Genomic DNA, 26,942 nt, shown 5'->3' on the forward strand with positions numbered 1-26,942 from the left:
TTCAAATCAGTCACTGAGAACATTATATGAGCGGTAATCCCATTAAATATATCGTCTTGCAAATATCTAAATCCAGTTAATTAACTTGTATTGCAAAAAGAGCTCAGCAATAGAGTTTTCAGAGAACAACCACACATTTTAGGGCCCTAACTATACTTAAAAACAAATCTGGGGTTCTACATTTTTGCATGAAGTGGGAGGGAAACTGCTTGGGGAGTAAATGATTGTGTTGGACTTAGATTATGGGACTTGCACGGAAGACAAGATATTCAAAGATCTCAAAAATGAACTGCTGATTTCACAAACTTTTTTTTAATTTGCATCTTAGGGAGATTTTTTTCTTTAATAAAGGGATTAAACAAAATCTGCTATTTTAATTAAAATTCATAGCAATACAATATCATCTTTACAATGGTCACGGAAATTAAGCAGCTTCTGGATTTAACTACCTTCAGAGTTCAAAATCAAGTGACTTTAGCATGATCCAACCCCCCTCTCCATGTATGGATTGTAAATTAATCACAGGAAGGGTTTAAAAATAAAAATAATGACTCTACTTAATAAAAATCCCCCACTACTGGGTTAGGAATGTTGCGTAATGTTTTGATGGGGGGAGGGCTGTATAATCAAATTTTTATCTACCATGCGGGTAATGTAGATAAATGGAGAGAGGGAGGCAGAGAACGTGGGTTAGAGGCAAACTGCAGACAATTTCCTAGCTACACTTGCCTGGTCCCCACCGCGACACTGGATCTTCATCGTTATTTGTTAGCAATATCAATCCCCTCAATACGATCTTTTCGTTAGGCCGTACCAAAAAAAAAAAAAAAAAAAAAAACCCACGCCCTTGAAGTGTGAAATTTAAGACCGATTTATTTTACAATAGTTGAAATTGTGGTTCCTCTAGGCTATTGTTCAACACAGACAAAAAAGAATCACCATAAAGAATGAGAATAGTTTAAATATAAATAGTGCTATTCTTTCAAATAGTTCACATTCTTCTCTTACATGTAAATCCATTTATATGTATGAAGAATATGTGAAATAAAATCTTTTTTTTTTTTTGAAATCTCAGTGCCAACTGAAGTCCGGGGCAGATACAGTTTTTCAAAGATGTCAACAGGATTGGATTTATTCTCGCTGAAATCCATGACCCCATTTGGGGCATTGTGGTTCATTGTTCTGAAGAATGAAGTCCTGAAAATATTCAGAGACTTTTTCTAACATTATCATTTGAGCTCTCCAAATGTCACCAACACAAAACATACCACCCTTATTAGAAAAATGTGTCTTATTTGGGCATTTATACCAAAACAGTTTTGAGGAGCTTGTGCTTAGAAGCAGACAGGCAGGCTTGGAGAACAAAGAATTCCACTGATAGCCAGTCCTCTTCAGAAACATTTATCTAGAGTCCACAGAAATTATTAATGTCTAACTCCAGACATACAGGCTTGGTCAGGAGGTTCTGCATAGCATAGGCAGGGATCGCCGAGTTGTCTCGTAAGTTCAGCAATGTGTACATTCAACCTTAGTGAGACTTCAGCTTGGGGGTTGGGGAAATGGTTTAGTGAGTAAATTGCTTACTATGTGAGCTTGAGGACTTGAGTTCAAATCTCTAATGCCCATGTAAAGGCCAGGCAGACAGAGCAGTCTGCTTCATATAAGGGCTCTAAAAGAACAGACAGGATCCTTAGCTGGCTAACAGAATCAGCCAGCTTTGAATTCAATGAGAGACCTTGCTTCAGTGTGTAAGGTGGACTGAGGTGAGAGAGAGTCCTTGGGTCAAGCCTCAGGCCTCCATATGCAAGAGCCCGTATATGTGTGCTATGGATGTGCACACAAAAGACTTAGCAACTACATCATCAATGGTTTTCCAAAGCTTGCCTTGCACTTTGTGATAGTTAGCATTAGAAATGAATACCAGCTTTGCCTCCCAACAGCTCTGTGCGCTGAGACACAACTATTTGTTTCCTTTATTGGTGGTGGGTGAGCAATTGTTTTTGTTTGTTTGAGACAGAATCTCTCTATGCAGTCCTGGAACTCGGGACTTGGGACTATGTAGACCAGGATGACTTCAAACTCAGAGAGAGCCACCTACCTCTGCCTCCCAAGTGCTGGGATTAAAGGCCTATACCACCATGTCCACCCATAAAGACCCGAGCCACAGTGAGCCTCCATTCATTTCTTCCACTTAACAGATAAGGAATATCAAGCTTAGACATTTTCACTGGAAGCCATGGATGATTTAACGATTTTTATGAGGTGGGGATTCAACTCCAGGCTGTCAGACTCCCTAATCCAGGCAGTGAAAAAGCTCCACTGTTTTGTGAGCACATAGCCCTATAGCCTGTGTCTTAGCTCTTGTACCTCACCCTGGAATTAAGAATACTGAAGTCCTGCTGGTTTGTCACCAGTCTCCTAGAGGCTGACATACCTCAGGAAACAGCATGCCCATTGGTGCTGAACTGGTACTCAGCTCTAAACAGGAATGGTACGAATGACTCTTCTGCACGATGGAGTGTATGCTGTTTGTCAGCAGCAAGTGCTTGCTGGAGTGATACTCAGGGAACTCAGGTTGGGCTGAGTCTGGGGAAAGGGTTAACCATTTCCCAGGCCTCCTTTCTTCCCTATCCTGGGTCATGTTGTCTAAAAGCAAGGCTCCATGTACCACTGCTAACTCGGGATGTATCCTAATGACAGTATAATTAGAAGTATCATTGTGGTAATGATCCTTTTCATCTGGAACGCAGGCTCACAAAAGGGGGCTCTCATTCAGCTAATCCCCCCCCCCCCCCATCCTCGAGTTTTCCTGGCAGAAGGTCGGCAGCACAGGGTTAATACCAGGTGTTTGACAAGTCCTCAGACTCAGGACTCATCAGACTAATTAAAGAGAAACACATCCAAATTCTAGAGAATTATTTTACCTTTTAAATGCTTCCCATTCATCGGGTATGGTGGGTTTGCTTAATGAAGACGACAATGAGCCCCTTGTTCCCGTGACCTATAGCCACTTGGTTCGGGTTCAGTGGGCCCAGGGAGAGGCATCTAGGCCTTAATCTGGTCTTTCTTTCCTACTTAAAAATCCAAAGAGTAGAGAAGCTTCTGATTTTATCAAACCCGTCAAGGCAGGGAAAAGAAAGACAGAAACCAACTCCATGCGCTGAGCTGATGTAGCCAGAACTTATTTGTTAGACTTAATGCTCTCGGAAGGCTTCCGTTGTTCAATTGCCCCATGTAGAATAATGCAAGATATTAGGGAAGCATCCGAGACACCAATACACTTTCCAATTCCTAAAACCAAGAAACCCCAGGAACCTGTCCTTTTGAGAAAGCTTCTGTAGTACACTGAAGCCTAGGACTCTCCCGGGGTATCCCTATCTCAGCCCCTCCCCCCAGTATCCCCGTTGGAAATGAAGGAGGATATTGAGAATATCTGGGGCTGTATGCGAAAAAGAAAATGGAGTTTTGGATTCTTAACAGGAGTGATTATTCTCTTAGGTCAAAAGATGTTTCATTCTCAGGTGCCAAGTACGTCTCAGATGGAGTTGCTTTCTGTAAGAGCAAAATGACACCTACGAATAATTGACTGGGTAAGTTAGGAGGGAGTCTGCGCATTTAGGACAAACGTAGATTAAAAGGCATGTGCTCCTGACATGGTGAAAAGAAAATCCAACAGACAACGGCACTAACAAAGTTGATCTATTTAACCAAGCACAGATGTTTAAGATGTGGCTTTTAATAATGTTAACCAAATTCATCATGAGATTATGGTTTTAAAACTCATAAGCCATAAATAAATACCACCTCCAAGGCTCAAAATCTTAATATCCAAATTATTCAGTGTAATATCTTCTCATTTGGTACAGGGATATTAAATGACATCTTAGTCCTACAGGTCAAATTATCGAAGCATTTGAACATCACACCAAAAAAAAAAAAAAAAAAAACACCATTGTTTATTAGGCTAAAATTTAAATGAGCTAGTTTCTTTCAGAAAGTTTCTCTTACATTTTAAACTTATGTTTATGGGCTCAAAGTGTTGCTGCTTTAAACTTTCCTGGAAGACACTTTTCTTTCTTTCTTTCTGGTTTTTTGTTTTGTTTTGTTTTGTTTTTGTTTGTTTGTTTTGCTTTGTTTTGTTTTTTGTTTTTTGTTTTTTGTTTTTGTTTTTGTTTTTTTTTTTTTGCTTCCTCTTTGCAGGCTGAATGCTGATCAGTTCTGGGCAGTACCACCTCACCAACTCTTTGGACCTGTGACAGCTTGTTGTTTCCAGGTTGAAAGTTATTAAATTTCATTTAAAAAAAAAGCCCATATTCAACTGATTCCCTTGTTTATCTGAATAGAAGAGAAGCTGGGAAGCTAGTTAAGTGGGGTCACTTCAGGAATTACTTCCTTTGGTATTTTAAGACACACTAACTCCATGACAGACAAAAAAGGTGATATTGTTGGTGTTAACCCATTATCACAAGCATTTAAGAAGTATACATTATAACGGAAAGAGTAAACAGCTTTTAACGAACTCCCCAGCTTCCAGGTAAATAAAGCTGGGCAGTTTTTTACACACTACAGACTTTTTTCACATGTCAACCTGCCCTGTTTGCCTAAGAAAATAGAAAGTGTACTCTGCTTCAAACTAACTAATTTGTAGCATCTTTCATTTTGCCGGCTCAAGGGCATCTTTTTAAAAAAGCAAGTTTATGACAAACTTAGGGCACCTCGTTTCTATGTGTTTTCATCTGGGCCAAACAAGAAATACGTTTTGTAAAATCATGATTTCCAAATTCACCAATATGTGAAAGGCTCACAGTGTCAAAAGCACAGGGGTTGTTCTGAAAACCAGCTGAATCTGGAGGCATCGATTCTCATGCAGTTGGTTTTAGCATCATTAACCAATGCACAGGGGCTCTTGTGAAAACCAGGTGAATTTGAAACTGGAAAGAAAATAACCTCTTAATAAAGCTCTTAAAAAAAATCCTGCTACTATGTTAGAAGCCCACTAAAGAAGGTGAAATGTAGCAGGTAGACTTTTTCAATTTAATGTGAACACTGTTTAGAGCTGACCTGAGGTCTCCAGGTTCACCTGGAATTATTCTGAAACCTTTGCTTATTTCTTGCTCAACAGGATAGATCCAAGTCATGTGAAATGTCAAGTTCTGTGTGGCTGCATTCTTGTGCTTATTATTTAAGGTCAAGAACTAGATTTAATGCATGGGCTTTCATATGGTAATATTGAAATCAAATTCATTTGTGAGTGGGATTTAAGACACAATAGAAAGGCCATTATTAAAAAGCAGCCACAAACCATTTTAAAAAAAATGGCTTCTTTTGTTTGTCTTCTTCCTATACTCCCAAATGTGCACAAACTCTCTGCCTCCAACAGCTCTTAAAGAAATTACTAATAGGTTAAAATTTAAAACTATTTTATATTTCCCTCTCATTTCTATCCCAAAATACCTCCCTCCCTGTTTCAGGGACTTTTTTTTTCCCACCTAGGGAATTAAATCCCAGCCATGGATTTGAAATGACAGATTTTGTGGGTTTTACTCCTCAGCGATGATGTCATTTGCGGGGAATTGTTGGGTAAACCATACACTCTTTTCAGAAACCTGCAATTACCTCTCTGAATAAAGAGATCAATGTCATGTTTCTAGAAATAATGGCTAATGATACGTCTCCCGAAAGGAAGTGGCGTTATTAATTACCTCATTGTGAACACACAGTTTATAGACAGCTCAGAGGGCCACTTGCCCAATTAAGTATAATGACTAGAGCTTCGGTTAGTCCAACTGCATCTAGATTAACAAGTCTACAGCTTTACAGGAAAGGGAGGTAGACATGCGCAGTTTGGCACGCTCTCAGGCCATACCAGTCACGGAAGTAGACACATGCAGTTAGGAGTGCTCCCAGGCCATTCCAGACACGGAAGTAAACATGCGCAGTTAGGAGTACTCCCAGGCCATACCAGGCAAGGGAGGTAGACATGCGCAGTTAGGCGTGCTCTCAGGCCATACCAGGCAGGAAAGTAGACATATGCAGTTAGGAGTACTCCCAGGTCATATCTGCATGCCCAGAAGTGACAGTGAGAAGGAAAAACTTTCAATTATTTATATCATCTCCTTTGTTTCTACGTCAGCTGCCTCAGGTTTGACCTCACTCCAATGTCATTTATACTGTATAATTTACATTATATGTTTAACTACATCCCTATATGTGAAAATATTTTAAATGAGTTCAAATAATGCATTTAAATTGTATTTGAAGTGTATTCATTTCTGTATATACTCAAATATATATGATTTATATATGATAGTTTATGTGTAAGTATATAATATACTTATATGCAATTACAGAACAATGTATTTATATAAAGTACAGTATTTAAGGATATACTATAAAACTTAAGACATTAAAATTGACAAAGAAAAATGAACCATGACCCTAGGGGTTACAGATACTAGAATTTATCTCTGTCAAGAATAAAGTCCTGATGTTGGATGTGGTAACATATTCTGTAATCCTAGTATTTTGGGGGTAAGTTCAAGGCCAACACAGGATTGAAAACTAAAACAAAAAGAATGGAGACAAAAAGTCTCTCTCTGTCTGTCACACACACACAAACACACACACACTCCAGTATTGTGATTAAGTGTTCATATTCTTTTAAGTTGCAGGAGACTCTAGCTGGGGAGCCTTATACAAAGACCCATGCGTTAAGATCAATCTTCTTTCAGATGATGTCACCCTGCTCTCTCAGATGATGTCATCCTGTTTTCCAGCAATGTATTACCCCAGCAGTTCTGGGATGTTTGTTTCTTTTAATTTTCTAATTGTTATGGAGGTTACATGTTGAGCTCTAGGGATATCTTACCATGTGTTCTCTTTGTCTCATTAACAAAGATTAGTCAAAGTATGGAGGCACCAAGGAAGGACATGTCCCACTCCAACTCTGGCTGCACTCCTTGACCCCAACATGGACTGGAAAAGACTTCTCTCTTGTGAATGAGTATGCTTTGGTGTCACAGAAGAGGAGCTACGGATGCTGAGTGCCCACATACCAACTGCATTGCTGCCTGAACATACACACACCAGGGAATCATGAAGTCGACTCCCATATAGCCCATGACAGACCGTGTAGAATTAAACTGTCACATTGAACATATATGGCAGAAGCATGCCTAAGTTCACTCTGAGAGAAACCTGGGTATGTGGATACCAGGAACACAAACAAGATGTTCAATAAAAATTACAAACGGTAGAAATCTGAACAGAGAACTACACGGCAAGGAAGATCAATGTGCATTTGCACATGGTTAAAATGTGAGTGAAGAGATGCCAGGCACAAAATCCAGGAAAGTAGATGAAGTCTGGAGAGAGAGGCCAAGATAAGAGTCAGGAAGGTCAGAAAAAGGCAGGAGTGCTCTACAAGAACTGACAGGCAATGGATTCACAAGTGGGCTCACAACTTTACAGCAATCCTTTATCCACACAAATATTTAACTTACAAGCATAAATATTCTGTATCTTATAGAAAATATCTGATGTTTTCCATTAGGTCTGAGTTCTGGAAGCTGAATATCCTAGAAAAACAATACGTATGGGGGTGTTCCAAGAAGTGTCATTTATAGAAGGGGAAAAAAAACAACAAAAATAAAAAACAAACACCAAACAATAACAACAACAAAATAAACCCCAGATTTTGCAATATGACAATGACTAAGTCTGCCATGAAGTGGTCATTATCCAGAAAATGTCCCCAAGTATTGGCTTATAAGAGAAAGCTAGAGCACTGCAGAGGCTGAGAAGTCTGAGCTCGGTGGGACTCCTTTCTGCGCTATTTGTTGATCAGAAATAATCACCGAGACTTGAATTTCACTGGCCCTCTAGACACAAGGCAAGTGGTAGAGTTGTCACATTTTCTATAAATACGGTTCGTAATTCATAGAGAGCCTGGAGGGCTGCATTTTCTGGGTAATGACCACATTCATGCTTGTGACACTTACAAATGGTCTCAAGTGTGGCGGTGCAGATAGAGCCAGAGGTCAGTGCTGGGTGTTTTTCTCAATAGCTCTCCCACTTTATTATATACAGTTTCTATACAAAGACTGAATTCAACTCGATTGGCTGGCCACAGCTCTGAGGAACTTTTCTTGCCACTCCCCATCCAGAACTCTCCTCCCATAACACCCCCCCTGACCCTGTGCTCTCAGAATCCTCATCCCCAACCCATCACCCTCCCGGAGCACTTTTCCTACCGCACCCTGCCTGCCCCAGCACCCCTCCCAGCACTCCCCCTGTTCCAGAAGCCCCCCCTGAAGCACTGGGATCACAGGTGTACTCTGAATCCTCTTGCTCTCTCCCCAAGCACTTTACTAACTGAGCTATCCCAGCAGGAACTGAAAGAGATTTTTTTCTAAAAGGTTTTCTTGGAAAATGTAGGAAAAGAATTCTTAGGGTTTGAATCAAACATCTTTAGCAAGAAAGAGGGCAGCTAATCTTCCCACCAGGACAAGGTGGCTAGGAACTCAGATAGGGGAGAACCACATCTATGTAGGTCCCTTTCCTTTAACCCACTATCTCTTTGGGGTCTAGGCCATGCAATGTGGCTGTTGGGCCTGATTCCCTCAGAGCTCTTGGCATTCAGGTGTCCATTGAAGCTGAAGTGGGAGCCTCTGGTGGACAGGCTGTCTCCATTCTGACACACTCTGGTTTAGCCATGGTCATCGATGCTTTTCTTCCAATTGTGTAGCTCAGTTTTCAAATTCCTTCTCTCTCTCTCTCTCTCTCTCTCTCTCTCTCTCTCTCTCTCCATATATATATATATATATATATATGTGTGTGTGTGTGTGTGTATATATATATATATATATATATATATATATATGGAAGAGATGTTAGAATAAATTGGCCCAATGATCACTTTTAGCCAGCAAGCACGAGTGAGTGATTCTTCTGTTCCTCGCATACCCTTCTCTCTAATGCTTCCTTTCAGAGGTCCAGGGAGCATCCACCCTCTCAGGCTCTTTACCATTCTGACTAAGAGAACATTAAGTCTAATCCCAAGCCATAGCAGTAACTGTGAGCAGCAGAATGCAAACTCCGGATGAGGGTGTGTCCTGGCTGGGCACTCCCAGATGAGCCTTAATTTAGGAAACACAGTAGTGATTGGCCTCATACCCAAATGTTCCCTCAACTCACTCACACAACTCACCACATACTGCTCTGGTCACTGGGACACAGTGAAAAGGCCCTGGCAGTTGTCATAGACAGAAGAAAAGTAGGCAAGCCAGAGAATAAAAGCTACATATGCCGAGCTGGGGAGCTGGCTCAGTCAGAAAAGCAAAGCGCTTATCTTGGAAGCACAAGGAACTGAGACCAAATCCCCAAAACCAGGCTTGGTGGCATATTGTATAATCACAGCACTGGGGAGGCAGAAACAGGATGATTCCTGGGACTCCCCAGTCAGCCACCCACATAATCCTATTTGCAAATTCAAAGCCAGTGACAGATCCTGTCTCCAAAGAAAAGGAGGAACCATACCCAAGGTTGTCCTCTAGCCTCTACTTATTTGTGTGCACACCTGCACACACACCTGCACACACATTTCCACACACACCTGAACACACACCGGCATGCATACCTGCACTTGTATGCCCCACATGCATGCATAAACACACTACCCATTAGAGGCCAGACAATGTCTGAATCCTTCTCTTTAGCTGGGATCAGATAACCTCGGGAAAGCTGAGCTGTTTACAGAGGTTAATGAAGGGATCTGTCTGGCCCTTGGAGAAAGTAATGGTTTTGCAACCACACTCAGACTACTCTGGCCTCTGGGCTGTAGTTAAACTCCAGCGGGCATCTGAGATGACTTGAACCACAAGCTGGCATTTCTGATGATGAGATACACATAAACACTCACAAGAAGTTCCAGTTTCTAAGATGTCATTCCATTTTATATGCACACAGATAAAATCATCCTGTGAAATAAAAATGCAAGAGGAACTTTTAAACTGCTGGTAATTTGCTACCCCAGCATAAATATTTCCTGTGTATATATTTACTTCTATTTTTGCCTGTGCTTGAATTTACATAGTTCTTGTCATAGGTTTTCATATTTACTTGTCTTCTTAAATTTTATATCATGCATACCTTTCCCTATTCTTCCTAGTCTATATAGCCAATACTTTAATCTTGATATCATTATACCAACAATATAATAAACTATAATTTATCTGGGGGTTTATTGCTATGAACAGATGTTATGACCAAAGTAATTCTTATAAAGGCAAACATTTAATTGCCTTACAGTTTCAGAGGTTTCTCCCATTATCATCATGGCAAGAAACATGGCAGTATGCAAGCAGATATGGTGCTGGAGGGGTCTAGAGTTCTACATCTTGATCAGAAGGCAGCCAAGAGGAAACTGTGTGCCACACAGGGCATAGCTCGAGCATAGGTGACCTCAAAGCCTCTCCCCACAGTGACACATTTCCTCCAACATGGCCACATCTACTCCAACAAGGCCACACTTCCTATGGTCCAAGCATTCAAGCACATGAGTCTATGGGAGCCAAAGCTATTCAAACCATCTCTCTCTCTCTCTCTCTCTCTCTCTCTCTCTCTCTCTCTCTCCTACCTCTTCTCCATTTAGTTTTATGGAAGGAAAACACGAGACTTTTCTTACCCAATACTCTGATGTCTAGAAAGGGCCCAGTGAGAAGTGGTATGACATATAGAAACTGGAAGTCCTTTCAGAAAGCCTTGTGTAGTCATGTGTCTTAGTCTCATTTGGGTGGATATAACAAAATACCATTCTCTAGATGACTTATAAATAAGAGAAATGTGCTTCTTACAGTTATGGAGGCTAAAATTCAAGATCAAGGTCAAGGCACAATGTACGGCATGGGTGCACTCTCTGGCTCATAAGTGGTACCTTCTTCCTGTGTCGTCACATAGTGGAGGGACAAGGAAGCTCACAAGACCTCTTCGTGAGATACTGCTGCCATCTGTGAAGGCTCTACCCTCATCATTTCCCCAAAGCCCTTCCTTCAATATGTCACGTTGGCAGCTAATTGTTCAAAATATCAGTTTTGGAGGAGATCACAATTCAGACCCCATATTTTCTCCATCCTACTATGTTGGAGTGGTCCCCCAATGTAGAATCAGACAATGCCATGGAAACCTGAATCTCCATTTAACTAACCTTGGCATGAGCCAACAAAGACATCAAATAATCTCTTCAGGGGATCTAGATGAGAAGAATTTGAGAAGAATCTTCCCTCTATTTGTTTTCTTTGGGAAGACACTTTTAAAAGGGGGATGAGTTGGTGGTTAAGGGGCAGAAAGTACTGTCCTTATGAGTCTCAGCTTTGACAAATTCATTAAGATTGCCTATAAGAGCTTCTAGCTCTGCTAAGCACGATACTGTAAGACTTTGCAGCTGTGGTTACTGATCAATCTGAAGATTGTCACTTCTGAGAACAATTTTTATCAATCCAGCCATCACCATTCATGGAGAGTTCATGTGACTATGAAATAAGAAATGCCAAGGAATTTAATTCCTTGCTGTTGGATTGAGATTTGATGGAAGAAACAGCCAGGCAATTAATTCTATTTAGGAACCATGCATCTTGGCTTTGAAGTGAAATGGATTTCCCTGTGGCTTTATATTGGTTACAGCTTTTATTAAATTCAATTACTTTTCCCTCTGGTCTGCTCCATAAAGGTACATTCATAGGGTAGGATGACTCTTAACAGAACTATTTCCACTGGAAAAGATGGTGACCAAGTAGAGTTGCCACTAAAAAGGTTGGTTCTTTATAAGCAAAATAACAGAAGAGTGGCTGTGTTTGTTACTGGTGGTCCTTAAGTCCCACCACATTCTCATCAGCTAGCAAGGCAATGAAGAAGCAAGAATGAATTTCATTTCCCATTTGCCTCTTTCTTGGCTATATCCAGATTCAATACCTCTGTCCCTTAACTGTCCCTAAAGAGACCAGTTAAACCATGAGACGAGGGGACTGTTTTCAGGAGATTTCTGATGGTTCAGATTGTTGGCATGGAAAAAACGCAGAATACATTATCTGGAAAGATCGCTGGGAAGCAGGGTCACCAGCTGTAGTGTCTCTGTCTCTAGCCATAGGAGACTGATCACATCTATTCATGATCCTTGTCTCCATATGACCAAAAGGCAGGCCTGGTGAGTCTAAGTTTCCCTGACATGTCTGGTTGTCCTGAGACTTAAACAGGAGAGTAAGACAACAAGTTATCATAGAAAGTCATTGGGAAGGTCGTTCATTGTAACCTATGAATTAGAAAATTGCTTTTTCAATGTTACTTCATGCAAATCATGGCTTGAATAATCTTTCTTTCCAAATGTGCTAGGATGTATCTTACCATATGGAAAGAATGACCTTCTCTTCCTAAAATGCATACTCAGAGACATTTCTAAAATCTAATATTTGGCCAGAAAGTGACTGCAAACATTGACTGCATCATCAGCCAATCAGGTGGCAGCTCCCAATGAGGGCATTTTCTGACTGCAAGTCCAATGTATTTCTCTAATAAAATGACCAATTTTACAAGTCCCGGGCATTGCTTAAAAAATGGTTGTATTAGGATCAAAAGATCTGGTGCCACCTGGGACCAATAAGTGGTCTGTTTCTTCCAGAAACATCACCTACTTCAGCCCCAATCCTGGCTTCGTGAAATTAAGAAGCATGAAAAACATCAGGCAAGCTCAAAGGGGTTGTTGAATTATGTAGGTAAAATTCAATATTATGAGCTGGTAATTTTCCTCCAGGTTTGTCACCGAAAGGAGCCAAGTCTAATCTGCAATCAGCATGCCTTCCGCCAGTAAAATACTTCCCAAGTGAGAGCCAAACTCAGCCCTGAAATCTGCAAGAAGCGGCCTAAGTGCAGTGGAACTTGATTTTTTAACATCTCCATTGCCTTCTCTCAGTTCTTGTTTTGAAGTTGTAATGGAGCTGATTTCCAGACAGAGTTGATTTCATCTGATGTAGCCATCACTGTTGCCTTAGAGCATCCTTGATACAAAAGATCATTACGAACCACATCTGAACCTCACATGGGAAGAATCCTGTTCTCTGACACTTTGAGCACACTGTGTTTGGCGATTCCGTTGGCTTACAATAAATGAAGGTGTTAGAATCCTTGCTAACATTGAACACTGAAGTTCTGTACACTGTTTAGACAATGGGGTTAATGTTGGGGCACTGGATGTGGTTCTGAGCTTAATGGGTTCTGAATGTAGTTTGACCAACATGTAAAGATAGTGGTATAGATTCAATGTTATCATCAAATGACACATTGTCTACTATGTAGAATGAGTAGGATCGAGGATTGTCTACTATGTGGGATGAGTAGGATGACTAGGATCTCAGAGAAGGGTACCATGTATCTGCTCAGAGGATAGACCAAAGGTAAGTCTCTCTCAGATAAATTGCTGAAACTGCTAGACAGCCACATGTTTTAAAAATCTACTTAAATGAGACTTAGACTTTTCACCAAAAAAAAAATTAGCCCAAAATGAACAAACTAAATTTTGCAGCACGAAATTATTAAATTATTTTTATTAAATACAAAAGAGGAAAAATTAGATGGTAGGGCTATGATGATGACGACTTTAAAATCACAAAATTTTATGGTTCACAAAAGACACTATAAACAGAATAATGTGTGTTTTCAAAACAACAAACAAAAGCAATAAAGACACGAAGTTGGGAAGATCTGGGGAGAATTAGAGAGGAGAGTATGGGGTGGGTTTGATCATATTTCACTGCAAACATACTGAAATTCCCAAAAGACACATAAGAAGAGTAAGATTAGAAAAAGTTTACAAAAGATACATTTTGTAAATAAAGATATATTTGCCCCCAATTAAACAAAACTCTTAAAACTAGTCAGTAAGAAAGATGATTCCTTAATTAAAGTGTTGCAAAAGAGGGCTTGCTGGCATGCCTCAGTCAGTTAAGTGCCTGTTTTAGACACACAGGGACCTGAATTCAGATCCCCAACACCCAACTAAAGAGACAGGCATAATAGTGAGACCTTGAGACTGAAGCACAGGGGAGGTGGGGACCGGCCAGTCCCTGGAACTCATTAACCAGCTACTCCAGGTTCAGTGGGAGACCCCCGTCTCAAAACATAAAATAGAGAATGATCATATATTAAGCTCCATAAACACGCCTTCCTGGGAAGAAGCCAGTGAGTGTCTGGATGTCCCCTCAACACCCAATCTGTGCTCAATTTCTTCTCAGGAGAAGGCTTAACTGAAGCTTAGCCTTCTCCTTGAGAAACACATATGTGGGAGAAAGAATGGAACTTTTCCCCATGAGCCGTTCTGATGGGCAGGTTGTGGCATCGCTGCCTGTCTTAACATGGTATTGCTTGCTTTCTACAGATACCGTCCTTTAAAGTCCTTCTGAATTACATACCAGATTGAGACCACATGACATCAGTGACTGTTTATCATGCCCAGTCACCAGTGATTTTATATGAGAACATGTAATCTTTCGCGATTCCTCTTTTTGGAACGTGTGCAAAGTCATTCAAAGACAATTGTTCAAGCTCACATAATTGTACTTCAGAGAATGTTTTTTTCTGTTTAGAAGAAAGAGGGGTGGTGATAAAAGAAATGATAGTAGAGTTTTAGACAAGCAAAGGGCCAGATGATGTAATCAGTCAGACTCTTAGGCTTCAAGAATTTGGAAGATTATATTATTATATTATAATGATGAATCAGAATAGAGATATGAATACCATCTAACAAGGCCTCCTAGGTCTTTATTATTAGTCTACAATCTAACTGAATCTATTGTCGTTTATGAACTATGAGTCAAAACAATCTTGGGAAGGCTAAACCTTGGGGTCAAAGCCCAAGGTAAAAGTCTTTAGGTCTTCATCAAATGCTTGTAGCTTTCTTCCTTCAGGCAAGTGGTAAAGTTGCATTTCCCAACCCTCTTCCTTTGGTATAGAGTTATTTTATTAGTACTAGCATTTGTGGTCAGAGATAATTTTCTATTTCTCAGTAGAGGATTTAAATAGGTTCTCCTCAGAGATCTCTTTCATAATACCAAGGAGATGGATATAGCTCTACTCCCGAGAGCACCAGCAACGTCTCAGGGAAGAGCACAGCCAAGCCAAGATGCAGTGCATATGCAGCATGAGAAATAAGCAAGACTTTATTTCAAGCTACTGAGATTTAGAGCATAGTTATTATTGAAGCAAAAATCCTGCTCATCATGACAAAAACAACACCCACCTCCCCAGGCCAGAGCTCTCCAGCTTAAGGACTTCATGTGGACTCAGGAACAAAACCTGAAAACTTAAAGATACCTAAACGAGGAGGCCAAGTGGTTAAGAGTCCATGCGGATCTTCCAGAGGACCAGAAATGCTAGCATTATCATTGCGTGTTCCATAACTGCCTGTGGCTCTAGCTCCAAGGGATCTTAGGCCCTCTTTTAGCCTCCATAAGCACCCATACCCACACCCACACCCACACATACACATGAAAAGAATAAAGTCATTTAGAAAAAGTTATCTAAATGCTATTGAACATACAACTCACATAAATAACCCTGTGGCTCTGACCTTAGACTTGTTCACTAACATTCGATTATTCCAATTTAATTTCCATTTCTCCTGCCTATTAGCTACACCCCTGATGCAGTAGTGGTGAACACTGGCAGAAACTTACCGAATGTCACCCACTCTCCAATATATGCGAATTTGCTCTAGGGTTGATGAGGCTGTCTAGGACAAGATGGGTTTTCTCTCAGGTGTCAAAATAGTTGACCTCTAAATCAAGAAGAAGCTAGCTAAAGGAAGAAAAAAATTAAAACAACTGACTTAAAGTGTTAAAATAATAAAGGAATTTGTTATTCCCAAGAATGAAGTAGTTCAAAGTCAGCCTTGAACACAGTTTGCTCCAAGTGTGCATGGTATCCTCTAAGAGTGAACTATGTTTTTGCAAAGATCTCCACTTCTGCACTCCTAGGGGTGATAATTTGCTATCCTGAGGACAGCAAATGGGTAGTTCCCTCAGTGGTCTAGAAGGAAAAAGAATGTTTTATCCTAGAACCACAAAGCAAACTTGAGGTTACCTAGCTTGGCTCACATGGTTCCCCCAGGATGAAGACTTATAGGAAGAGTAGAGTTGAATGGAAGTTCTTGAAGTTTCTCTAAGTCAAAGTTCTGTCTAGGGTTGGCAGCGAGAATCTGCTTCTCTGAAATCCCAAGATGTCCCTCCCCCAAAAAATGTGGGCTACTAGTAAGTACCATAAAATGATGCCATGACAGGGGAGGAAAGGAGGTTTAGAGAGCCCAGTAGATCATTTGGAAACACAAAAGGAGTCAGTGAACAGTCCTGGCTTTGAACCCTGGTCTCGACACCAAATCTCGTAACATTGGCCATTAATTTGAGGAAAGGCTGCATTTTGGATTTTGGTCAGGCATTGAGGTCATTAGGGAGTCACAGTTACTCATGCATAATACGTTTGTTTCCCATAGCTTCGGTAGTTCATAACAGCATGGCAAAGGGCCTCTGGTTGTCCAACATGTCCCTAAACAAATACCTCAAATACATACCTTATTTAGAAGTCCAGTATGTGTTGGCATGTAGAAGTCTTGACATCTGTTGATCTAGGAAAATATGCACTGTTGAACCAGTTTCAAGACCAAATGTCAATCCTCAGTCAGCACAAATTATCGATAAACAAGCAAGATGGGAAGAACATTCTTGTCAGACTCAAGGCTAACGGCTCGATCAGGAATGGATCAGTTACATAGCACCAAGGTTAAGCTCTCTGCCTGTCCCAGTGTTTATGGTGGTCTCATGCTTGGTTTACCCTCAGCCCTTCTGATTCGGAACTCTTGATGACTGTGTTCCTCACCTCTTCCTTCCTTTTTTCTTTCTTTCTTTCTTTCTTTCTTTCTTTCTTTCTTTCTTTCTTTCTTTCTTTCTTTCTTTCTTTCTTTTTATTAACTTGAGTATTTCTTATTTACATTTCGAGTGTTATTCCCTTTCCTGGTTTACGGGCCAACATCCTCCTAACCCTTCCCCCTCCCTTTCTTTATGAGTGTTCCCCTCCCCATCCTCCCCCCATTGCCGCCCTCCCCCCAACAATCACGTTCACTGGGGGTTCAGTCTTAGCAGGACCCAGGGCTTCCCCTTACACTGGTGATCTTACTAGGATATTCAATGCTACCTAGGATATTCAATGCTATGAGGTCAGAGTCCAGGGTCAGTCCATGTGTAGTCTTTAGGTAGTGGCTTAGTCCCTGGAAGCTCTGGTTGCTTGGCATTGTTGTTCATATGGGGTCTCGAGCCCCTTCAAGCTTTCCAGTTTGTTCTCTGATTCCTTCAACGGGGGTCCTGTTCTCAGTTCAGTGGTTTGCTGCTGGCATTCACCTCTGTATTTGCTGTATTCTGGCTGTGTCTCTCAGGAGAGATCTACATCCAGCTCCTGTCTGCCTGCACTTCTTTGCTTCATCCATCTTGTCTAATTGGGTGGCTGTATATGTATGGGCCACATGTGGGGTAGGCTCTGAATGGGTGTTCCTTCTGTCTCTGTTTTAATCTTTGCCTCTCTATTCCCTGCCAAGGGTATTCTTGATACCCTTTTAAAGAAGGGGTGAAGCATTCCCATTTTGATGATCCGTCTTGAGTTTCATTTGTTCTAGGCATCTAGGGTAATTCAAGCATTTGGGCTAATAGCCACTTATCAATGAGTGCATACCATGTGTGTTTTTCTGTGATTGGGTTACCTCACTCAGGATGATATTTTCCAGTTCCAACCATTTGCCTACGAATTTCATAAAGTCATTGTTTTTGATAGCTGAGTAATATTCCATTGTGTGGATGTACCACATTTTCTGTATCCATTCCTCTGTTGAAGGGCATCGGGGTTCTTTCCAGCTTCTGGCTATTATAAATACGGCTGCTATGAACATAGTGGAGCACGTGTCTTTTTTATATGTTGGGGCATCTTTTGGGTATATGCCCAAGAGAGGTATAAATGGATCCTCAGGCAGTTCAATGTCCAATTTTCTGAGGAACCTCCAGACTGATTTCCAGAATGGTTGTACCAATCTGCAATCCCACCAACAATGGAGGAGTGTTCCTCTTTCTCCACATCCTCGCCAGCATTTGCTGTCACCTGAGTTCTTGATCTTAGCCATTCTCACTGGTGTGAGGTGAAATCTCAGGGTTGTTTTGATTTGCATTTCCCTTATGACTAAAGATGTTGAACATTTCTTTAGGTGTTTCTCAGCCATTCGGCATTCCTCAGCTGTGAATTCTTTGTTTAGCTTTGAACCCCATTTTTTAATAGGGTTATTTGTCTCCCTGAGGTCTAACTTCTTGAGTTCTTTGTATATTTTGGATATAAGGCCTCTATCTGTTGTAGGATTGGTAAAGATCTTTTCCCAATCTGTTGGTTGCCGTTTTGTCCTAACCACAGTGTCCTTTGCCTTACAGAAGCTTTGTAGTTTTATGAGATCCCATTTGTCGATTCTTGATCTTAGAGCATAAGCCATTGGTGTTTTGTTCAGGAAATTTTTTCCAGTGCCCATGTGTTCCAGATGCTTCCCTAGTTTTTCTTCTATTAGTTTGAGTGTATCTGGTTTGATGTGCAGGTCCTTGGTCCACTTGGACTTAAGCTTTGTACAGGGTGATAAGCATGGATCGATCTGCATTCTTCTACATGTTGACCTCCAGTTGAACCAGCACCATTTGCTGAAAATGTTATCTTTTTTCCATTTGATGGTTTTGGCTCCTTTGTCAAAAATCAAGTGCCCATAGGTGTGTGGGTTCATTTCTGGGTCTTCAATTCTGTTCCATTGGTCTATCTGTCTGTCTCTGTACCAATACCATGCAGTTTTTATCACGATTGCTCTGTAATACTGCTTGAGTTCAGGGATAGTGATTCCCCCTGAAGTCCTTTTATTGTTGAGGATAGCTTTAGCTATCCTGGGATTTTGTTATTCCAGATGAATTTGCAAATTGTTCTGTCTAACTCTTTGAAGAAATAGATTGGTATTTTGATGGGGATTGCATTGAATCTGTAGATTGCTTTTGGTAAAATGGCCATTTTTACTCTATTAATCCTGCCAATCCATGAGCATGGGAGATCTTTCCATCTTCTGAGGTCTTCTTCAATTTCTTTCTTCAGAGGCTTGAAGTTCTTATTGTACAGATCTTTTACTTGCTTGGTTAAAGTCACACCGAGGTACTTTATATTATTTGGGTCTATTATGAAGGGTGTCGTTTCCCTAATTTCTTTCTCGGCTTGTTTCTCTTTTATGTAGAGGAAGGCTACTGATTTATTTGAGTTAATTTTATACCCAGCCACTTTGCTGAAGTTGTTTATCAGCTTTAGTAGTTCTCTGGTGGAACTTTTGGGATCACTTAAATATACTATCATATCATCTGCAAATAGTGATATTTTGACTTCTTCTTTTTCGATCTGTATCTCCTTGACCTCCTTTTGTTCTCTGATTGCTCTGGCTAGAACTTCAAGAACTATATTGAATAAGTAGGGAGAGAGTGGGCAGCCTTGTCTAGTCCCTGATTTTAGTGGGATTGCTTCAAGTTTCTCTCCATTTAGTTTAATGTTAGCAACTGGTTTGCTGTATATGGCTTTTACTATGTTTAGGTATGGGCCTTGAATTCCTATTCTTTCCAGGACTTTTATCATGAAGGGGTGTTGAATTTTGTCAAATGCTTTCTCAGCATCTAATGAAATGATCATGTGGTTCTGTTCTTTCAGTTTGTTTATATAATGGATCACGTTGATGGTTTTCCATATATTAAACCATCCCTGCATGCCTGGGTTGAAGCCTACTTGATCATGGTGGATGATTGTTTTGATGTGCTCTTGGATTCAGTTTGCCAGAATTTTATTGAGTATTTTTGCGTCGATATTCATAAGGGAAATTGGTCTGAAGTTCTCTTTCTTTGTTGGGTCTTTGTGTGGTTTAGGTATAAGAGTAATTGTGGCTTCGTAGAAGGAATTCGATAGTGCTCCATCTGTTTCAATTTTGTGGAATAGTTTGGATAATATTGGCATGAGGTCTTCTATGAAGGTCTGATAGAATTCTGCACTAAACCTGTCTGGACCTGGGCTCCTTTTGGTTGGGAGACCTTTAATGACTGCTTCTATTTCTTTAGGAGTTATGGGGTTGTTTAACTGGTTTATCTGTTCCTGATTTAACTTCGGTACCTGGTATCTGTCTAGGAAATTGTCCATTTCCTGCAGATTTTCAAGTTCTGTTGAGTATAGTCTTTTATGGTAAGATCTGATGATTTTTTGAATTTCCTCTGATTCTGTCGTTATGTCTCCCTTTTCATTTCTGATTTTGTTAATTTGGACACACTCTCTGTGTCCTCTCGTTAGTCTGGCTAAGGGTTTATCTATCTTGTTGATTTTCTCAAAGAACCAACTTTTGGTTCTGTTGATTCTATCTATGGTCCTTTTTGTTTCTACTTGGTTGATTTCAGCTCTGAGTTTGATTATTTCCTGCCTTCTACTCTTCCTGGGTGTATTTGCTTCTTTTTGTTCTAGAGCTTTTAGGTGTGCTGTCAAGCTGGTGACATATGCTCTTTCCTGTTTCTTTCTGCAGGCACTCAGAGCTATGAGTTTTCCTCTTAGCACAGCTTTCATTGTGTCCCATAAGTTTGGGTATGTTGTACCTTCATTTTCATTAAATTCTAAGAAGTCTTTAATTTCTTTCTTTATTTCTTCCTTGACCAGGTTATCTTTGAGTAGAGCATTGTTCAACTTCCACGTATATGTGGGCGTTCTTCCCTTATTGTTATTGAAGACGAGCTTTAGGCCGTGGTGGTCTGATAGCATGCATGGGATTATTTCTGTCTTTCTGTACCTGTTGAGGCCTGTTTTTTGACCAATTATATGGTCAATTTTGGGAAAAGTACCATGAGGAGCTGAGAAGAATGTATATCCTTTTGCTTTAGGATAGAATGTTCTATAAATATCTGTTAAGTCCATTTGGTTCATGACTTCTCTTAGTCTGTCTATGTCTCTGTTTAATTTCTGTTTCCATGATCTGTCCATTGATGAGAGTGGGGTGTTGAAATCTCCTACTATTATTGTGTGATGTGCAATGTGTGTTTTGAGCTTTAGTAAGGTTTCTTTTACGTATGTAGGTGCCCTTGTATTTGGGGCATAGATATTTAGGATTGAGAGTTCATCTTGGTGGATTTTTCCTTTGATGAATATGAAGTGCCCTTCCTTATCTTTTTTGATGACTTTTAGTTGAAAATTGATTTTATTTGATATTAGAATGGCTACTCCAGCTTGCTTCTTCTGACCATTTGCTTGGAAAGTTTTTTTCCAGCCTTTCACTCTGAGGTAGTGTCTGTCTTTGTCTCTGAAGTGTGTTTCCTGTAGGCAGCAGAATGCAGGGTCCTCATTGGGTATCCAGTTTGTTAATCTATGTCTTTTTATTGGGGAGTTGAGGCCATTGATGTTGAGAGATATTAAGGAATAGTGATTATTGCTTCCTGTTATATTCATATTTGGATATGAGGTTGTTTGTGTGCTTTTCTTCACTTTGTTTTGTTGCCAAGACGATTAGTTTCTTGCTTCTTCTAGGGTATAGCTTGCCTCCTTATGTTGGGCTTTACCATTTATAATCCTTTGTAGTGCTGGATTTGTAGAAAGATATTGTGTAAATTTGGTTTTGTCATGGAATATCTTGGTTTCTCCATCTATGTTGAGAGTTTTGGAGAATACAGTAACCTGGGCTGGCATTTGTGTTCTCTTAGGGTCTGTATGACATCTGTCCAGGACCTTCTGGCTTTCATAGTCTCTGGCGAAACGTCTGGTGTGATTCTGATAGGTTTGCCTTTATATGTTACTTGACCTTTTTCCCTTACTGCTTTTAATATTCTTTCTTTATTTTGTGCATTTGGTGTTTTGACTATTATGTGACGGGAGGAGTTTTTTTTTCTGGTCCAATCTATTTGGAGTTCTGTAGGCTTCTTGTATGCTTATGGGTATCTCTTTCTTTAGGTTAGGGAAGTTTTCTTCTATGATTTTGTTGAAGATATTTACTGGTCCTTTGAGCTGGGAGTCTTCACTCTCTTCTATACCTATTATCCTTAGGTTTGATCTTCTCATTGAGTCCTGGATTTCCTGTATGTTTTGGACCAGTAGCTTTTTCCACTTTACATTATCTTTGACAGTTGAGTCGATGTTTTCTATGGAATCTTCTGCTCCTGAGATTCTCTCTTCTATCTCTTGTATTCTGTTGGTGAAGCTTGTATCTATGGCTCCCTGTCTCTTCTTTTGGTTTTCTATATCCAGGGTTGTTTCCATGTGTTCTTTCTTGATTGCTTCTATTTCCATTTTTAATTCCTTCAACTGTTTGATTGTGTTTTCCTGGAATTCTTTCAGGGATTTTTGTGATTCCTCTCTGTAGGCTTCTACTTGTTTATTAATGTTTTCCTGTGTTTCTCTCAGGGAGTTCTTCATGCCTTTCTTGAAGTCCTCCAGCATCATGATCAAATATGATCACCTCTTCTTTCTACTCCTCTTTCCTTCCTCACTTAAAGAATGGCTCTTCTCACCAACTGTGATTCTGTGAAAATACAAGCCATCCTGCCCCATCTTTCTCCCTCACAGCTTTCCATCTGTAGAGTGCAAATGAGGAGAGACACTCCTGTCTGTAAAGTCCATCTCAATTCTACAGACACCGTCTGTACCTCCTTCTGATAGTCACATCCCTCCCTACAGTCCCCATCGTGTCTCTTCATACTTCCTCTCCAGTCTCTTCTCCACAGAGTGGCTAGAATCATGATTTTTTTTTTTAGCATTAAAATTTGACCTGACTCCATTCCTCTTTGTTCTGTATATTGAGGCTAGGTCTCACTATCTGGCCCAAGTTGGCCTTAACTCACAGCAATCCTCCTGCCTCAGTCTCCCAAGTATTGAGATCACAGGTGTGATCCCCCACATCTGGCTGCTATGATCCGCTTTCCATCTTTGTACACTTCAGGTGTTTCGCAACATATAGATAACTAGCAAAATTTTCAATGGTTCAATTTTGTATCTTTTAAGATTTTACGATAACACAAACTTATCAGTGAGGTAGAAACTTAAAGGTTCTTTGTAAAGTCAGTTGTGCCCGATGATGTTTTGCTGGTGCAAATATGTAAAGGGGTTTTTTTCTGAAGTGGACACAAGTGAAAGAAAATTTTGCTAAAGCAGACATGGGAAGGAACATTTTGCTGAAGTGGACACAGGTAGAATATATAATATAATATATAGAATATATTGCAATATATAATATACTATAATATATAATATATGTTATAATATATAATATATTATAATGTAATATATATAATTTCATCAGTTTAAAAACAAATATATTTTAAAAGAGTCTGGGGCTTGTGAGATGGTTCAGCTTCTAAAGATGCTTGTCAACTGAGTAATCCTGATATGCCTACTTCTATCCCTGGAACCACGTAAAGGTAGAAAGAGATAACTGATTCCCAAAGCTGTCTTCTGATAACTATGTGTGCAGTGTCTCACACACACACACACACACACACACACACACACACACACACACACACACACACAAATAAGTAAATAGGGTTCCCAGAGTCAGTCTTTCTCTGCCCTTCCCTGAGCTGTCCCTTATTGTTGACGTCTTGAGTGTGACATATTTCTTTTAACTAGAATCTATAACATGTCATTTACTGAGGTCAAGAGTACATTAGGTCTGCGTTTTTGTGATTTTGACAAGTGTTGAACACATAACCTAACATTGGATACCATATAGAAGAGTTTCACTGTTCTGAATGTCCTTTGTGCCCCACGACCCTCTCTTTTCCTTCTTTCTCAACCCTTGGCAAATGCTTTTTTTTCTGACTCTATAGTTGCCTTTTCCTGAACACGAAGGAGTGGAATCATATAGTACTGGCCTTTGCAGACTGGCTTCTGCTGATAGTCAGCACTCAAGGTTCTCTGCCTCTTTATTGCTCGATAGCTCTTTAGAATAACTAAATAATCTTCCATTGTATACCTGTACTAATTTTCTATCTATTCTCTAGTGATGAGTCATATTTTCAAGGTACAAGAAGAGGTTACTGGACTGAATTCTATCCTAAGTCAAGGAGAATCTATATGTCAAATAACCACTCTCCCCTTTTCATGGGTTAGAGAGCCTTGCATGTTCTATTCTCTCTGCCTGATCCTGCAGACCAATCGGGGCCCTTCTCCCTGGTCTCTTTCACAAGGTTGACTCCTTTTGCACTCAATGCTGTCCTTGTGAGTCACGCCTCCGTCTTCAGTTCCCAGTTTAAATGTTACCTGCCAGAGAAACCTGCCCTGAACTATTAGACAGCTAGATAAAATAAAGGACTCAGTTACATTCTAATTTCAGAAAAAAAATGAATACACTTTTACCTATATCCACATACCAGGAAGTGCATGGGCCATGTTTATGTGAAGAACATGGACTGCTCATCTGCATTTTCCATTTAACAGAGCCTAAGTGTTTCTACCAGCTTAATCTGGCAACCTGACTGACCTTCCCCAAATTGTTTTACTGGGCTATCCTCAACCACATCACTCTACATACATATATATGGTTGTGTTTGCTGTCTCTGTCATCACAGACTTAAAACTTCTCAAAGACAGGATCTAGGTATATCTTATTCATCAACTTACATTCAATAATTAGCACACAGTGAGAGCTCAGTAAATGCCTAGTATATACTAGGTCAATAAATATTGAATAAATTAATAAACAGTATGATTTTTTTTATCTGAAGAGATGGCATCCTTTCCCTTGTCCCAATTTATTGCTAGGTACTTAGGCCTGTTTTCGCCTTACTTATGACACATGACAAGACCAAAGCAGTCACGTATATAATCATAATCCATTTAGATGCAATTAGACCTTAATGCAGCTGAATTCAGCAGATGGTACATTGAGGAGTCTAGGTGTTGAGCGATGTTAACGATACTCTGACACCTTTTCCAGTGAGATAACTGGTGGAAAGAGAAAACGGGAGAAAAAAGAGAATCATGGATGCCCCAGAGAGGGATGCTCAGGTCAGTAGTTCAGAGCAGAAAGAATACTGATGTCAGCAAAAAAACAGTCAGAGAGATCCAGTGGAGGCATGTCAAAAAAGCTTTGAATGCTGAGTCAGCACAGATCACAGAGGTGCTTTGGAAAAGCCAAGGTCAGTAAGAAAATAAAAAAGGGAGAATAAAAGTTAGCTGATGTCCCATAGATGCAACTGTCAGGATGCCAGTGAGGAAGTTCAGAGAGACATTCGGGACATGGTTTGCTTTGTGCATTATAGCAGGAAGATTAGCACATAGTCAACAGCATCAATTTCTCATGGTACCAGTGTACATAACTCACCAGTAAAGAGGAAAAATAGGTCAGTGATATGGCTCAGCAGGTACAAGCACTTGCTGTCTAGACTGAGGACACAATCTTGGTCCATGGGAACCACAAGGACAAACATGATAACTGCTTCCCACAAATGGCTCCCTGACCACCGTACTACATTGTGTGACACACATACACACACTGTGAAGAAAGAGAGGAATGGGGAGGGGGAGGGGCGATGGGACAGAAGGGGAGGGAAGAAGAGTATGTTTGAGATTTACTGTGGCTTTTAAGGCAGGACAAACAATACCTCATAGAGGTAGGGAGGCTACAGTCTGTGTGCCAAATCTTCTGAAATGAGTTTTAAAATAGTACTTGTTGGTATGTGGGAGATGTTTCTGGGAATTTGAGATTATTTGCAGAAAACTGTGAATAGTATAGCTAATGTGAATTCATGCCCACTCATCTCTAGAACAGAATTCTCCAGAAGTCTTCTGGATTGGTTCTTGTACAAGACAGGGCTGGCTCTTCCTTCTACCTTCCCTGAGGATTTTGACAACATTAAGCCTCTTTTCTTCATTGGTTCCTTGTTTCACTAAAAGCTGCCAACAGTCCCGTGGTGTTGCCTGAAGAGCATCTAGGAGTGACTTTGCAAAGCAGTGTGTTCCATGAGTAGCTGTGGGGCCAGATCGGTATAACCCATATCTGTCCCCTCTGCCTCCTGGGGCTGTGCACTTATTATCCAGTGAGCATGAAGATCAGGTAGGACTGACAAAGGCACAGCCGTGCAAGATGAGTCGGGATGGGGGGATAAGCAGAAGAAATCCAGCTCATCCACTACAGTAATTTGGAAATGGCTATGCACCCATCGGATCTGTCCAACAGGAGCTTTGGCCATCATCTTGTCACCTTTGTAATCCTTTACAAGTTTTCAGCATCTGAGAGGCAAGCTCGTGTGTGTGTGTGTGTGTGTGTGTGTGTGTGTGTGTGTGTGTGTAAGAGAGAGAGACAGAGACAGAAAGAAAGAGACAGAGAGACAGAGACAGAGAGAGACAGAGATAGAGAGACAGAGACAGAGACAGAGACAGAGAGAGACAGAGATAGAGAGACAGAGACAGAGAGACAGAGACAGAGAGAGACAGAGACAGAGAGAGACAGAGGCAGAGAGACAGAGACAGAGACAGACAGAGACAGACAGATAGAGAAAAGTGGCAGGGGCAGCCACATTTGAAATAGAGGTTTTAGATTTGCTATTTAAATTTGTTATTGTTCCGTACATGGCTCCTCCTCATATTCTTATATCACATGTAGAGTCTTTCCTTAGTATCCTCATTTCTGCCCACTCCCATCCTGTGCAACCACTGAGGCTTGTCTGTCTGATCTTTCAGTGTGTTTCATGTTCTAGGAAAATGCAGAGTTTTAATTCAGTATCACAGGTCATTTATATACACACTGCTGTTGTGTAGATGTTATCCTGATCCATGTTGGGGAAGATCAGTGCTTATGTTTTCTCAAAAGCCCATCTTACTGTATGTGTACCTATCCT

At 40.4% G+C, this 26,942-nt stretch overlaps 1 protein-coding gene and 1 long non-coding RNA gene across 4 annotated transcripts in view; one reads left to right on the forward strand and one right to left on the reverse strand.

Annotated features, from left to right (window-relative positions):
• The window catches only part of Rab11fip2 (RAB11 family interacting protein 2), a 171,867-nt gene that overhangs the window by 86,540 nt on the left and 58,385 nt on the right, over positions 1 to 26,942 (reverse strand). The window lies entirely within an intron of this gene.
• LOC134485264 (uncharacterized) lies at positions 5,805 to 7,252 on the forward strand. The gene is made up of 2 exons (XR_010063324.1): positions 5,805 to 6,142; positions 6,898 to 7,252. It is a non-coding gene; the product is annotated as an uncharacterized LOC134485264 (long non-coding RNA).

This window comes from Rattus norvegicus, chromosome 1, assembly GCF_036323735.1.
Source record: "Rattus norvegicus strain BN/NHsdMcwi chromosome 1, GRCr8, whole genome shotgun sequence".
In the NCBI taxonomy this organism is placed as follows: Eukaryota; Metazoa; Chordata; class Mammalia; order Rodentia; family Muridae; genus Rattus; species Rattus norvegicus.